This window comes from Pongo pygmaeus, chromosome 5 (genome assembly GCF_028885625.2).
Source record: "Pongo pygmaeus isolate AG05252 chromosome 5, NHGRI_mPonPyg2-v2.0_pri, whole genome shotgun sequence".
NCBI classification, from domain to species: domain Eukaryota; kingdom Metazoa; phylum Chordata; class Mammalia; order Primates; family Hominidae; genus Pongo; species Pongo pygmaeus.
In genome coordinates this window covers 85723360-85740475 of record NC_072378.2, presented here as the reverse complement: position 1 = coordinate 85740475, position 17116 = coordinate 85723360, and the positions used below count along the sequence as shown (strand labels likewise).

The 17116-nt window shown below is 38.2% G+C and overlaps 1 pseudogene; it reads left to right on the top strand.

Moving 5' to 3' along the window:
- Positions 1-12446: 12446 nt before the first annotated feature.
- Positions 12447-15249, top strand: LOC129039082 (ras-related protein Rab-1A-like; annotated as a pseudogene).
- The last annotated feature ends 1867 nt before the right edge of the window (positions 15250-17116 follow it).

Genomic DNA, 17116 nt, shown 5'->3' with positions numbered 1-17116 from the left:
AGGACCATATGGCTCTTATCTCTTCTTCTTTCTATGCACAAAAACACAAGGAGCATAATGAATTTAGGGGACTCCATAGTGCCATATAACTGTAGGGGAGGGCATCAACTGAGGAGTAGACTAGAGATGAGATTGAAGAAAGAGGCATGGCCTGGCCTATTGGAGGCACCCAATCAACGTACATGAAATACATGCTTGATGATGACGTTTGTTTTGGAGATGTTGTGGGTCATTTGAGTGGAAAACACCAAGAAATTGATTGGTAAATTTGAAGAACAGGAGAAACTTCTGCCAGGCAAAGGAGATATACATTACCAGCCCTAAGTACTGTCATTGTTTACACATGGAATGAATAAATCACCCAGAGAGACTGTGTAGAGAAAATAAAAAAGGAGACTAAGGACATAAGCCTGGGGGCCACTGGCATTTAAAGGATGAGCAATGAAAGAGGAGCTTTAGAAAGAGAACGAACAGGACTAGTCAGAACAGTAAGAGGAAAACAGAGCGAGTAGCACTGCACCAACAATGGTGAAGGGATCTTCAAGAAGGAGGGATTGGAGAAAAGAAACAAAGCCTTTCTGAAATCACTGTTGGTAACCAAGAAGCTCACTCTCTGTTCTTGATTAACCTGGTTTCTAGGGATGGGCTTGACAGAGGCAAGGGTGTACTAGCTTGAGGAGCAAATGTGCCACAATGGTGCAGGCAGCAGGGAGGGCCACTCCTTAGCAGGTGCCCTACTTGCTGTTTTTATACAATCTGCTTTATCTAGTCTTCACTGCAATCCTGTGAATCAGGGATCATTCTCCCTACTTTACAGATAAGACAAAAAAGGACTCAGAAAAAAATTTAAGAACCCAACTTCCATTTCTGATAATATAGCAGACAGATAATCTGAACAACCCTTGTGTGGCAAATCAAATAACAGTGTTCATTTTTTCATAATATTTTATGTCATTCACATATGTTAGTTATAAATATTTTTATATAGTTTATATTAGCTTTTTCAAATTAAATTCACAGAGCTAAAGGAGGCATTGCCTATATTCAAACTACAATTTGTCAAACCAAAAATTTGCATTTTTTGCTAATTATTTGCTTTGAGGGGGACTGTTTTAAAAACTAAAATAGTAAAAGTAGCAATTTAAAATGCCAGAATATGCCAGGCTTTTCTTCTCAGGACCTATTTCATGTCATTTTTCCAGTGTTAAAATCACAGCTGAACACTGTTCTCTAACCATAATCTGAACAACATCAATTACAGTTGCTCCAGATGATTGCAAATCTACTGTGAGTCTTTTTGTCTAGCATCTTTTGGGAAGCTAAGTGAGCCAATTCCTTAATGTTCAGGGTCTGTATAACTATAAGATTGAGGCTACAGTTGCACTGAAAAGTTGACGTGAAGTTCAACTAACTTCACTCTCTGAGAAGTCATATTCTCAATTGATGGTGGGGCTCTCAAATCTCTGTATCTTTGCAATAGCTATACATAATTAGGATAGGCCTAAAGGTTGCATAGGCATCTCAGAAAAAATTTATTTTGGTTCAAACTACAGGTTGTAGGGGGCCATGTATTGAATAAAACATTTGTAAAGGAGTACAGAAAAGAGAGAATGATTCTTTACCTCATTTACACAACATAGAAAGATGCTGGTTAAGATACAACAGATTTCACCCAAAGCATTGGCCATGACTGCCTGCTAACTACCTAAACTATAATTAATCCAGAACCTGCCTGCCTAGTCATACCCTGGCCAGGGAGCAAGGTCCTGGAATTTGTCAGAGCATGTTATTGTGAGAGAATAAAACAAATAAATGGAAATTTCCTTTGCTACATTTGGAAATAATAACTTCTCACTGCTTGCCGCTCCATCTAAGCATAAAGAATGAATGTCAAAAATTCCAAGCCTGCCTCAGGAAGAGCAGAACAAAAGGCTTTATTCTGAAGCAGACTAACATTTAGTACAGCTCTATAGCAAAACCATTTTTCAAATTCCCAACTATGTATTTTATAGAAAGGCTATGATATTGAGCATCATCATAAAATTTTACCAAACTAATGTAAGTACTAATCACTAGCATTAGTAAGGTACGGAATAGCTGTATTATCAGATTTTTTCAGTAAAGAGACTGAATTTGTAAACTCACTTCTTATTTACAAAATATGATTTAAAATTTTACATACAATATTTTAAAACTATTAGAATAAACACACATAGAAGGAGAAAAACATACCAAATGAAAATGAATATTTGGGGGTAGTAGAATAATAGATTATTTTTAGTTTATCATTTATATATCTCTATCTTCCAAATACTAAACAATAGGCATGTTGTTTTTACAATCACTACAAATCAATTTTTTAACCTTCATGTTTCACATGCATTATTTGCATCAATAGGCTATAGGGGATTATTATTGTGGATGGGAAGCAGGACTAGATTGCAGCTCTGACTGGGACAGACAGAGCAGCATGTGGAGGCTCACATTGTAAATTTTTGCTCCAGAACCACTGCAAGAACAAACCAGCAATTCCAAGAGAACCCACAGGCCCTCAGAAGGAAGCAGACTGCTCCTGCAGGACCTGGGAGACACCCTAAATACTGTGAGTGCCCCATTTGCAGAAGTGGGAAAGGGAGATCCTCGTATCCCAAACGCATACCCCCACTAAAGAAACTGAAGGTCTGTTTGTGGGAGAAGTTTCCAACCTTACCTGGAGCTGAGTCAATTTAGAGATCCAAGCAAAATACAGGGGTATAGGAAGCAGCGAGAAAGGATCTGGGAGGTTGCTGGGTCCCCAAGTAGGCCATTCCTGCCTGGCACCATGGGGTCTCATTGGGAGGGCAGCCAGAGAAGCGGGGAAAAAAAACACAGGAAGAAGGAAATCTCCAGCTGAACTTTGTAACAACTTGAACCAGGCAAGAACACTCCTGGCCAAAACTCAGGGGAGGGCATGAATCTGGTGTGCAGACTCCACAGGCAGAGGAAGAACCAAACCCTTTTCATTCACAGCTGGGAGGTGGGTAGCCTGGAGAAAGTTCTCAAGCCCAGCTCACCTACCATCTGGAAACAAACTCAGGGCTGTTAGTGGGGGCACAGTGAGAGTGAGACCGGCTCCTTGGTTTGTGTGGGAGCCAGGTGAGGCCTGTGACTGCCGGCTTTCCTCCACTTCCCTGACAACCTGCATGACTCAGCAGAGGCAGCCATAATCCTCCTAGGTACACAACTTCATTGACCTGAGAACCCCAACCCCATCTCCCACAGCACCAGCATCAAGTCCACCCAAGGAGAGTCTGAGCTCAGACACCACTACTAGCCTTTCCCCAACTTGATGGACCATCCCTAACCACCCTGGTAGCAGAAGACAAAGGGCACATAATCTTTGGAGTTGTAGGACCCTGCCCACTGCCGATCCCTCTCCACACTACCACAGCTGATGCTCTCTGTAAAATGCCACCTCCTGGCAGGAGGCCAACCAGCACAAAATAGAGCATTAAACCACCAAAGCTAAGAACCCTCACAGAGTCCATTTCACCCTCCTGTCATCTCCACCAGAAAGGCACTGTATCCACAGCTGAACTACCGATAGGTGGTTCACTTCACAGGACTCTGTGCAGACAACCCCCAGTACCAGCCCAGAGCCAGGTAGACTCACTGGGTGGCTAGACCCAGAAGAAAGACAACAATCACTGCAGTTTGGCTCACAGGAAGCCACATCCATAGGAAAGCGGGGAGAGTACTACATCAAGGGAATACCCGGTGGGACAAAAGAATCTGAACAACAGCCTTCAGCCCTAGACCTTTCCTCTGACAGAGTCTATCCAAATAAGAAGGAACCATAAATCCAACTCTGGTAATATCACAAAACAAGGCTCTTCAACACCCCCAAAAAATCACACTAGTTCACCAGCAATAGGTCCAAACCAAGAAGAAATCCCTGGTTTACCTGAAAAAGAATTCAGGAACTTAGTTATTAAGCCAATCAGGGAGACACCAGAAAAAGGCAAAGCCCAATGCAAGGAAATCCAAAAAATGATACAAGAGGTGAAAAAAGAAATATTCAAAGAAATAGACAGTATAAAGGAAAAACAATCAAAACCTCAGGAAACATTGCAAACGCTTAGAGAAATGCAAAATTCTCTGGAAAGTCTCAGCTATAGAATTTAACAAGTAGAAGAAAGAAATTCAGAGCTTGAAGACAAGGTCTTCAAATTAAACCAATCCAACAAAGACAAAGAAAAAATGTAAGAAAATATGAGCAAAGGCTACAAGAAGTCTGGGATTATGTTAAATGACCAAATATAAGTATAATCAATGTTCCTGAGGAAGAAGAGAAAACTAAAATTTGGAAAACATATTTGGGGGAATAATCAAGGAAAACTTCTCCACCCTTGCTAGACAGCTAGAAATCCAAATACAAGAAGCATAAAGAAAACCTGGGAAATTCATTGCAAAAGATCATTACCTAAGCACATTGTCATCAGGTTATCTAAAGTTAAGACAAAGGAAAGAATATAAAGAGCTGTGAGACAGAGGTATCAGGTAACATATAAAGAGAAACCTATCAGATTAACAGCAGATTTCTCAGCAGAAACCCTACAGGCTAGAATGGATTGGTGCCCTATCTTCAGCCTCCTCAGACAAAACAATTATCAGCCAAGGATTTTGTATCCAGCAAAACTAAGCATCTTATATGAGGGAAAGATACAGTATTTTCAGACAAACAAATGCTGAGAAAATTCACCATTACCAAGCCACCACTACAAGAACTGCTAAAAGGAGCTCTACATCTTGAAACAAGTCCTCAGAACACATCAAAACAGTACCTCTTTAAAGCATAAATCATACAGAACCTATAAAACAAAAATACAACTTAAAAGCAAAAACAAAAAAACAAAGTACACAGGCAACAAATAGCATGATGAATGCAAGGGTACCTCACATTTTAATACAAATAATGAATGTAAATTGCCTAAATGTTCCACTTAAAAGACACAGAACTGCAGAATGGATAAAAACTCACCAAACAACTATCTGCTGCCTTCAGAAGACTCACCTAACACATAAGGACTCACATAAACTTAAAGTAGAGGGATGGAAAAAGGCATTTCATGCAAATGGACACAAAATTGAGCAGGGATAGCTATTCTTATACCAGGCAAAACAAACTTTAAAGCAACAGCAGTTAAAAGAGATGAAGGAGACATTTTGTAATGGTAAAAGGCCTTGTCCAACAGGAAAATATCACAATCCTAAACATATATCCACCTAACACTGGAACTTCCAAATTTATAAACAATTACCAATAGACCTAAGACATGAGACAGACAGCAACACAATAATAGTGTGGGACTTCAGTACTACACTGACAGCACTACACAGGTCATCAAGACAGAAAGTCAACAAAGAAACAATGGATTTAAACTATACATTGGAACAAATGGATTTAACAGATATATAGACATATAAAGAAGATTTCATCCAACAACCATAGAATACACATTCTATTCAACAGTGCATGGAACTTTCTCCAAAATAGACCATATGATAGGCTATAAAACAAGCCTTAATAAATTTAAGAAAATTGAAATTATATCAAGCACTATCTCAGACCACAGTGGAATAAAACAAAATCAACTCCAGAAGGAAGCTTCAAAACCATGCAAATATTAGGAAATTAAATAACCTGCTCCTGAATGAGCATTGGGTCAAAAACAAAATCAAGATGGAAATTAAAAACTTCTTCAAACTGAATGACAATACACAACCTATCAAAACCTCTGGGATACAGCAATGACATTGCTAAGAGGAAAGTTCATAGCCCTAAACGCCTACATCAAAGAGACTGAAAGAGCACAAATTAACATTCTAAGGTCACATCTCAAAGAATTAGAGAAAGAAAAACAAATCAAACCTAAACCCAACAGAAGAAAGGAAATAACCAAGATCAGAGCAGAACTAAATGAAATTGAAACAACAACAACAACAACAAAAACAAAAATACAAAAGATAAATGAAGCAAAAAGCTGTTTATTTAAAAAGATACATAAAATTGATAGAGCATTGGCAAGATGAACCAAGAAAAGAAGACAGAAAATCCAAATAACCTAAGAAATGAAACAGGAGATATTACAACTGACACCACTGAAATAGAAAAGATCATTCAAGGCTACTACAAACACCTTTACCCACATAAACTAAACAACCTAGAAGAGATGGATAAATTCCTTGAAAACTACAACCCTCCTAGCTTAAATCAGGAATAATTAGATGCCCTGAACAGACCAATAAGAAGCAGTGAGATTGAAACGGTAATAAAAAATTACCAACAAAAAAACTCCAGGGCCAGACAGATTCACAGCAGAATTCTACCAGACATTCAAAGAAGAATTAATACCAATCCTTTGGACACTATTCCATAAGACAGAGAAAGAAGGCACCCTCCCTAATTCATTCTATGATGCCAGTACCACCCTAATACCCAAACCAGGAAAGGACATAACCAAAAAAGAAAACTACAGACCTATATCCTTGATGAACATAGATACCAAAATCCTAAACAAAATACTAGCAAACCAAATCTAACAACATATCAAAAAGATAATCTACCATAATCAAGTAGGTTTCATACCAGGAATGCAGGGATGATTTAACATATGCAAGTTAATAAATGTGACATGCTACATAAACAGAATTAAAAACAAAAATCACATCATAATCTCTATAGGTGCAGGAAAAGCATTGAACAAAATCCAGCACTCCTTTAAGATTAAAACTCTCAGAAAAATTGGCATACAAGGGACATTCCTCAATTTAATAAAAGCCATCTATGACAAATTCACAGCCAATATAATACTGAGTGGGGAAAAGTTGAATGCATTCTCTCTGAGAACCAAAACAAGACAAGGATGCCCACTCTCACTGCTCCTCTTCAACATAGTACTGGAAGTCCTTGCCAGAGCAATCAGATGAGAGAAAGAAATAAAAGCCAACCAAATCAGTAAAGAGGAAGTCAAACTGTCACTGTTTGCTGATGATATGATCACTTACCTTGAAAACGCTAAAGATTTCTAGAAAGCTCCTAGAATTGATTAAAGAATTTGGCAAAGTTTCCGGATACAAGATTAATGTACACAAATCAGTAGCTCTTCTATACACCAGCAGCGACCAAGTGGAGAATCAAATCATGAACTCAACCCCTTTTGCAATAGCTGCAAGAAAAATAAACTATTTAGTAATATGCCTAACCAAGGAGGCAAAAGACCTCTACAAGGAAAACTACAAAACACTGTGAAAGAAATCACAGATGACACAAACAAATGGAAACACATCCCAGTCTCATGGATGCATGGAATAAATATTGTGAAATGGCCATACTGCCAAAAGCAATATACAAATTCAATGCAATCCCCATCAAAATTCCACCATCATTATTCACAGAATTAGAAAAAAAACAATTCCAAAATTCATATGGAACCAAAAAAGAGCCCACATAGCCAACGTAAGACTAAGCAAAAAGAGTAACAAATCTGGAGGCATTACATTACCTGATTTCAAACTATACTATAAGGACATAGTCACCAAAACAGCATGATACTGGTATAGAAACAGGCATGTTGATCAATGGAACAGAATAGAGAACCCGGAAATAAACCCAAATACTTACAGCCAACTGATCTTTGACCAAGCAAACAGAAACATAAAATGGGGAAAGGACATCCTTTTCCACAAATGGTGCTGGGATAATTGGCTAGCCACAGGTAGGAGAATGAAACTGGATCCTCATCTTTCAACTTATACAAAAATCAACTCAAGATGGATTAAGGACTTAAATCTAAGACCTAAAACTATAAAAATTCTAGAAGATAACATTAGAAAAACTCTTCTAGACATTGGCTTAGGCAAGGATTTCATGACCAAAAACCCAAAAGCAAATGCAATGAAAACAAAGATAAATAACTGGGACCTAATTAAAAGAGCTTTTGCATAGCAAAGGGAACAGTCAGCAGAGTAAACAGACAGCCCACAAAATCTTCACAATCTATACATCTGACAAAGGACTAATATACAGAATCTACTGCAAATTCAAACAAATCAGTAAGAGAGAAACAATCCCATCAAAAAGGGGGCTAAGGGCAGGAATAGACAATTCTCAACAGAAGATATACAAATGGCCAACAAACATATGAAAAAAGCTCAACATCACTAATTATCAGGGAAATAGACATCAAAACCACAATGCGATATCACCTTAGTCCTTCAAGAATGGCCATAATCAAAAAATTAAAAAAGGTAGATGTTGGCATGGATGCAGTGAAGAGGGAACACTTCTATACTGCTGGTGGAAATGTAAACTAGTACAATCTTTATGGAAAACATTTTGGAGATTCCTTAAAGAACTACAGGTAGAACTACCATTTGATCAAGCAATCCCACTACTGGGTATCTACCCAGACAAAAAGAAATCATTATATGAAAGAAAATGCTTGCACACGCATGTTTATAGCAGCACAATTCGCAATTGCAAAATCATGGAACCAACCCAAATGCCTATAAATCAATGAGTGGATAAAGAAACTGTGGTATATTTATACAATGGAATACTACTGAGCCATAAAAAGGAATGAATTGACTGCATTTGCAGTGACCTGGATGAGATTAGAGACTATTATTTTCAGTGATGTAACTCAGGAATGGAAAACCAAACATTGTATGTTCTCACTGATATGTGGGAGCTAAGCTATGAGGATGCAAAGGCATAAGAATGGTACAATGGACCTTGGGGCTTGGGGGAAAGGGTGGGCAGGAGGTAAGGGATAAAAGACTACAAATATGGTACAGTGTATAATGCTCGAGTGGTGGGTACACCAAAATCTCACATCACAACTAAAGAACTTACTCATGTAACTAAATGCCACCTGTATCTCAATAACTTATGGCAAAATATAAAATAAATAAAATTAAAATAAATAATTATTGCTAAAAAGCTTAAAAAAGGCTCCAATGCTATAAAAAGGGTTAGACGTAATGTGTGTGATTCAATGAGAACTGAGACTAGTAATAATTTTAGAAGATAGATCTGGGATCAGTAGAATGCTAAAGTTCCTAATATGAAAAGCTTTTTATAAACAGAAAAATGTACCTTGGGAAACCCAGTCTCTTTTCTCACTACTCCCTTTCCATGCCCACAAATGGAGAGAGGATGGAGATGCTGCAGCCAGGAGCTAGCATGATACAGAGAACCCCATTTAGAGGACCTGCAGCAAGAAAAGATACCCCTATGTTCATAGAGAATTAGTAGCAGATATTTTACACATGGGAGAATATGGGAGAAAATAACACTCATTAGCAATGCAATGCATTAGAATTATTCTAATGTGAACTTTAAACATTTGCAGATTACATTTTAAAAATCAGTAAATAGTAGAAAGAGCATGAATTATGAAAGCAATACTTCTGCCTGAAAACCCACGACAAGAATGATATGGAGTAAAAGAAGAAAGTTGGCGAAGTCTGGACAATACAGCAAAGAAAGTCATCCTGGGCTATGGCAGAGGTAACCTGGTTGAGCATTTCCACTGATTTTTTCAGTGAGAATAAACTAGAAGTTAATATCAGAACTCCAACGTGTGATTGATAAATAAAGTCTGCTGAAGCAAATGCTTTAGTAAAACATGTTAAACTTCTGGTCCTTATTGCAGTTGTGGTCATTCTTCACAAATCTTTTATTTTCAAAATGCTAAATAATCATTATAGGAAGTTTGGTAGACAACTATCCAAATTGCACAGATTAAGATTCTGGTCAATACACAGGGGGAAAAAACAAAACAAACAAAATAAAACAAAGGATAGAATTGGAAAAAAAAATATGCTCCCCAAAATGTCTGTTTCTGACTCAAGACACAAGTTAGAATACGTTTAGTAAAGTATCAATCACACTTCTGAAAACTCCAGTAAAGAATATTGCAGACCATGACTTTAGAAGATATTATTTTTAAAATGGCATTTCTGGTTGAGTTAGTACATAATCTTGACACTTGTTTAAAAAAGAGAAATCAACAACCTATTCAATCACAGTGTTCAACAGTCAATGGTTTCTAATGGCCCCTGGAACACTGAAAACTCTGGTTACAAACTTAATGCACATTTCTAATTCATTGACACATTTGCCTAACAGGATAGATGTAGAACTTAACCAGGGTTCTGCATAACGGTGCTCAGTTATACTTCCACATGTAACAGTGCTCTTACTGATCCTGAAAGCCTGAAACATATTTCATGATATATCAGTTCTCTCCAATTACCTACCCAGACACTCTGAAAACCTCAGAGGTTTTCAAAATGAAAGTTATTTTAAAGCAATTTATTTTGTAAAGATACACATCTCTTAGAGATTTTTTTAATCTGACACTTGCAAGAAAATTTCACAATTTGAGAAAGACTGAGAGTCACCTTTTAAAAGTTTCACACCACTAAAGTTTAATTAACCTTGTGCCATGCATATGATGGAATTTTAAACAGATAAGCACTTTCTGTCTTGAATGAAGCCAACCTCTCTGGAGCAATTGGACACCATGTCACCGGGAGCTCACACGCCACTCTGTGGTAGACTACAGTATCAGCTGCATGTGGCAGATGACCACTAGAAGGTTGCAGTCTCAGCCTCAGATGAGAAACAGCCTTCTAGAATGCTGATAGTTTTTTTTTTTAGTTCAACTAACTTCTCTAGGAAATAATTATGTAGAATCAATAACTTTAAATTAAAGAATAAAGGTTATGAGCAAAATTCTACAAAGGAAACTCCTGCCACACCATTGCTTTGTAAAACATTTTTATTTTAGGATATTTTGGGGTGGGACAGTGAGTGGAGAAAGAATACACATTTAAAATTTAAGTGTCCTAACTGCAAGGTTCTGAACTTTCTAAGAACACTTTCTAAATATAGGAAGATTTGACATGTTTATAACTACATATTTCCTAGGGAGAAAGTATAAGGTTAATTACACTCTCAGAAAAATTAATATTCCACAAATGTCAATAACCACTTCAATGTGTGGCCTAATTTGTGATTTCAAGGTTTGCAAAGTGTAATTCTGCTCAATGAGAAAGACTATTTTTAAAAAAAAACAACAGAAGACACGCTTATGATCAATGTGACACAGGCACTTGGTCCCAGAAAAATGTGCTCATCTTATAGATCAACTACATATTTCAGGTTTCTGCAAGTGTGGATAGTAAAGGTTTTGTTTCTGTCAGAGGCAAGCCCATGGCCAGACATTCCTTTTCTTGGTACAGGGTAACAGCACAACAGTACCCGGATGCCCTGAGAGATTCTCCAACAAAATGCTTTTCACAAGCATGGTGCCACAGCTCTGAGTGGAGCAATCTCATTGACTCAACCCTTCACATAGTAGAAAACATTTTCTGGTTGTCCTTCCTCATGCAACTCATGGATCCTCAAAAGCATTTTTTGAGCACTTAATGAGATCATTGATGGGGCATTGTTTGGAAAAGTTGAAAGTGCTAAAAAAATGTCAACAATCAGTCCACCAGGCAGGTGGTAAAAACTGAAGGTTTACAGTGCACAGAATGAGGCTCAAATTTCACCTCAGCCTCTTACTAAATGTGTGAGCCTGGGTTCCTTAAAATTTCCATTTCCTCATCTTCAAAATAAGTCTCATAGCTTTGTTGTCATGCTTCCAGATGTATTCAATAAATAATCATTTTTATTAGTGCTCTTCATATAAGTGGACTTTCTACCTGTTCTGCAATGACCTGTTCTGCATTGAAGCCAGTAACCAGCCAACCAGAGGCCTAGAAGTCAGGCTTCCCTGAGCCAATAGGTCTACATGTGACCATTCATCAGAAAACAATGGACAGGCAGAAGAGGACAGGAAGAAAATAATCCTATAGATACACTTATAAGTTACACCCATTTAGAATGGCTAGGCTAAGAATGAAATCTCCTCTCATAATAGTGAGTTTAAAAGAAAATTTGCTTTCATTTACAAACTCCAGACTAATAGATGCCCTTACAAAAATAGTATTAGACATTTAAAAACTATTACAGCTTTTGTTGGTGAAATCAGGATTCTTTGTATAACAGAGATAACACTGTGCCAGCCTGACAGGGAGCCAGTTAGAAGGCAAGTCTCATTCTTGCTCTTTTCAGTCCCATCCAAGTATAGATGGAGGTAGGGGGCTTTGTCTTACACACACACAACCTAGACTCCACTGTTTATCTCAGGTGGTTTGGAAAGCCCTGAGATATTAAAGAGTAATAAATATTCTCTTAAGTATTCATCCATTCCCAAGCATTTATTGAGCATTCGCTGTATGTGAGACACTGCTCCAGATGTTTGGATACATTTGTGAATAAAGCAGAAATCCCTTCCCCTGTTGAGCTTTTAATCTATTAGAGGGAGAGAAACAAAAAACAGACCTAGTACATGAGTAAAGCACATGATTTGTTAGAGTATGGGAAGTGTTATGGGAAACAGAACAAGGTGAGCAGGGTAGGAGGGGTCAGGCGTGTCAGGCATGGGTTGGGGCTGGGCTGCAATTTCAGGCAGGACAGTCAGTGAAGCTCTCTTTGAGAAGTCACATTTGAGAAAAGACAGGTGAATTTCTGGGGGAAGAGCCCCTCTGGGCATGAGAAACAGCCAGTGCAAAGGCAACGTGCCTGGGATTCCCAAGGAAGAGCAAGAAGCCAGTGTGACTGCAGTATAGTGAGCAAGGAGGAAGCTGTAGGCAATGAGGTCAGAGAAAAAGGCTGAACCTTCAGGACCCTGTAGGCCACTGGAGTGGACTTGTGACTCAGACAGCATCCCTTCAGATCTTATGGCACAAATGGGTCCAGATACCTCTGCATAATCAGTAGTGACCCACTGGGGCTGATGTGGAAGGATAGCCTCACCTGAACAGACAGGAAGTATAAAAAATACAGGCCTTGTGTGGACAAGACATGACTGGAGGTCGCACAAGACCAGCTAGGTGTCTTGATTCTGGTGCTGCTCCTACCCAGCCTGTTCCTCCCAGAACCTGGTCACTGGTCTCACCAGCCCAGAGAATCCCTTCTAATCTCAGCAGTGGGGAAGAAGCTGGCTGTTTCTCATGAGGCTTTTCTTCTATGCATCAGATCTCTCCTCTTCCCCCTTCTTCAGGTATAGGTTTTGTGAAACTCAGAAGGCAAAATATTGACTCCGGATTTTTTTTTCCCATATTTCCCTGTGTTACCCCATCTCCAAATAAGTGAAGACAATAAATGCAGAACATTTGGCTAAGTAGAGAAAGGGAAGAGCCACAGGTTAGAAATATATATCAATAACAAAAGACTCAACATTTTTCAACACTCTCTGTATTAGTCAGATCTCTAGAGGGACAGGACTAATAGGATAGATGGATATATAAAAGGGAGTTTATTAAGGAGTATTGACTCACACGATAACAAGGTGAAGTTCCACAATAAGCCATCTGCAAGCCGAGGAGCAAGGGAGCCAGTCTGGGTCCCAAAATCTCAAAAGTAAAGAAGTCAACAGTACAGGCTTCAGTCTGTGGCTAAAGGACCAAGAGCCCCTGGCAAATCACTGGTGTAAGTCCAAGAGTCCAAAAGCTGAAGAACTTGGTGTCCGATGTTCAAGGGCAGGAAGCACCCAGCATGGGAGAACGATGAAGGCCAGAAGACTCAGCAAGTCTAGTCCTTCCACATTCCTCTGCCTGCTTTATTCTAGCCATGCTGGCAGCTGATTAGATGGTGCCCACCCAAATTGAGGGTGGGTCTGCCTCTCCCAGTCCACTGACTCAAATGTTAATCTCCTTCAGCAACACAGTCACAGATACACCCAGGAACAACACTTTGCATCCTTCAATCCAATCAAGTTAACATTCAAAATTAATCATCACAAGCTCCAATCATACTTGTTTCAGACTAAGCACTGGTTCAATGAACACTTACTGAGCACTTTCCATGAGCCAAGAAATTTGCTAAGTGTGAAGAGACAGCTAAGATGGGAGCTTAATCCCTACTGCCCAGGACACACAGGCTGGTAGAAAAGGAAGACAGGTAACACTAAGAAACAGCCATGTAAATGTCAGGGAATAAAATGGAGCATGCACACATAGAAACTTGTCTCATGAAGACAGCATGGGGTAAGGTGTATTGACAGCTTAATTTTTCCCTTTCCAGGGACTCCTAGTGCTGCTTATAGGGGTGAAGAGAAAGAGAAGAGATTTAAGAAAGAGGCACTTAGGCAGTTCTAACCAAAATAGAAAAGTGCTATATTTTCACCACTAAAGTGTGGAATATCACATTTCTCAGGGACTCAGATCTGTGACATGAATACGCTCTCTTTATGCTCTAAATGGAGACTAAAAAAACTGTTTTTTCATGAAACTCTTTCTACATGCATCTATCTAGTGCAAATTTTGCTCCTAAAGTGAGGAAGAAATCTATACGGAATTGGAAAGTCAGTTAAGATTTTGGATTTTTGGGTGGAAGCAGTAGCTGAGTGGCGACAGCTGCCAAGTGATTGTGTTGTAGGGAACAGAGTGGGGAAAGATGTTTGCTCTCCCAGAACAGCCTATCTCACTCCTTTCCTTCGGTTACCCACAACCTAGAGTCATGGTGGTGCAGACAGCAACTGCAATGACATTACCAGCAGAAATCTCTAATATGTTTAATTACTCAAGTTACTTCTGATTGGCAACTCTGGGGCTAGAAAGTCTTGCTTCCTTCTTAGGTTTGCAGGTGAAACATGTAATACATATACAGAAAACTACACCAGCCCAATAAGTGGGAATTTCAAAATAAGAACTGTAATATTATATGGCAAAATAATCAAGCTTCAACTAGGGGCACAACAGGCCAGGAAAGATTTTGATCACCTCCAGTTATTACACAGGAGCCCAAGGCTGTATGACATGACAGATCAGGAGTCCTTCAATAACGTTAAATAGTGGTTGCAGGAAATTGATCAATAGGCCAGTGAAAATGTCAACAAATTTTTGGTAGGAAACAAATGTGATTGGCCCAGAAAGAAAGTAGACTACACAACAACAAAGGAATTTGCTGATTCCCTTGGAATTCCATTTTTGGAAACTGGTGCTTAAGAACACAGCAAATGTAGAACCAACTTTCATGACAATGGCATCTGAGATTATAAAACAGATGGGACTAGAGCAACAGCTGGTGATGCAGAGAAGTCTAATTTTAAAATTTAGACCACTTTGGTCAAGCAGTTAGGTGAAGGTTGATGCTAAAATTTGCTTCCGTCCTTTTCTCACACAATAAATTTGCAATCTAAATCCAAATGAAAAAACAAAATTGCCTGAATTTTATTGTATGTAGCTTCACTATAACAGATTCTTACCATCTCCACAAACGTCAGGGTTGTAAATAGTCAATACTGACATTTCTCTTATTACCTTGACTGAAGATAGCTAATTTCAGTTTCAGAAAACTTTGAAACTTTTGTGTGCTGCTTTACAAAATACTGCATGTAATCCTTGCCACTTTCCTGGTACCAGATTATGTCCCATGATTTCTTTTGTAAAGTTAGAATATATATTTTTGATGTTTACATTGGCATGTTTAGATGTCAGGTTTAATCTTCTGACGATGAAGTTCAGCCATTTTGTATCAAACAGCAAAAGCAGTCTGTCACTTCCATGTATACAGATGTTACATATAAGATCTGATTTGCTAGTTCTTCCTTTAGAGTTATAAATGCAAAGATTATACCATTTAATTAATGGTTTCTTCACACTCTGCATATAATTTGTGGCTGCAGGATGCTGTGATTTGTTGCATACTACATACAAAACAACTAAAGATATGTTTAACAAATAATGTACTTACAATGGGATCTAATTAAACCAAAAAGCTTCTGCTCAGGAAAATAAACTATCAACAGAGTGAATAGACAACCAACAAAATGGAACAAAACTTTTGCAAACCACGCATCTGACAAAGGTCTAATATCCAGCATCTATAAGGAGCTTAAACAAATTTACAAAAAACACATTAAAAGGTGGGCAAAGGACACAAACAGACATTTTTCAAAAGAGGACAGGCATGATGCCAATAAGCATATGAAAAAAACCTCAACATCACTAATCATTAGAGAAACGCAAATCAAAACCACAATGAGATACCATCTCACACCAGTCAGAATGGCTATTACTAAAAAGTCAAAAAATAACTGATGCTGACAAGTTTGGAAAGAAAAAGGAATGCTTATACACTGTTGGTGGGAGTATAAATTAATTCAGCCATTATGGAAAGCAGTGTGACAATCCTCAAGGACCTAAGGACAGAACTACCATTCAACCCAGTAATCCCATTACTGGGTATATACCCAAAGGAATATAAATAATTCTATCATAATGACACATGCATGTGTATGTCCACTGCAGCACTATTCACATATAAAGGGCAGAATTCAATATTTTGCTTTCTAGATAAAATACTCAATAAATGACCTAAAGAGGCTTTGATGCTGTGTAGGGATTTAACCAACCTTAGTAGTTCTGGGAGCTCAAATTGTATGGAACACAAATTTAGGATGTATGCTATCTAGCCTATTATATCTGATCTTTCTGAACACCATTCATTAATCAACAGTTCATCAATGCATCTGTGGTAGAGGTGGAAAGCAGCACACTTTTCCTAATTAGCAAATAGACTAACTTGTGTGCTAATGTTTTTCTTTCATGCTCTCTGTAAAATTCAATTATTTTATCATTCACAATTGTATTACTTACATTGGAGGAGAGTTTAAGCACCGAGGTAGAAAGCAGGAAATTTGATTGCCCTAAGTTTAGAAATTATACCCCTAAAGATTAACTGAAAACATAAACACTGGGTGGTAATGATAAATGAAGAAGATATAATTATTTCAGTGAAATTTTGCATGTATAAAGATTTTGTTAAATAGGACCTTCAAGATCCTAGGGGTTTTGTGTGTGGAAAAAGTAATATTCTGTTAATATCAGCATTTTAAGGTGACTGAGGTCAAAGTTGTTCCCTTAGGTTGAAGTGGCAGCCAAAACATTCTTCACACAAAGGGATGAGATATAGCTGCTGGCAACAAAATTTATTGTAGGGTCCTTAATTTAATTT